Raw genomic sequence first — 374 nt, 5'->3', positions numbered from 1 at the left:
ATATGGTTTTGTTTATTTATGTTGTTCTTTACTGACCGCACCCCCGACAAACTTCTCCAATCATTAATCTACGGTCAACTATCTACACCTCATTAATAAATATGTGAATGGGGGACCGCGGAGCCTACCATTTTGAGAACTACTGTCCTAAAACCTAGAAAATGTTTACACTTTCAATTGTGTTTACAATGTACTATAAAGTAACCATAATTAATACTTTTTTATTAGAACAAATTAGTCAAGGAAGGATACTTACTACCAGGTTTAACAATAAAATTAGGTGTTTTGCACATTCTTTTCAACGGATATATTTTTTAAATTAATCAATACAAAACATTATAATTCTCAAATTTATATCTAGTCACAATACATTT

This window comes from Halyomorpha halys, unplaced genomic scaffold (assembly GCF_000696795.3).
Source record: "Halyomorpha halys isolate HHAL.00 unplaced genomic scaffold, Hhal_1.1 Scaffold38.1, whole genome shotgun sequence".
Taxonomy (NCBI): Eukaryota; Metazoa; Arthropoda; class Insecta; order Hemiptera; family Pentatomidae; genus Halyomorpha; species Halyomorpha halys.
This window is presented reverse-complemented; position numbering follows the sequence as displayed.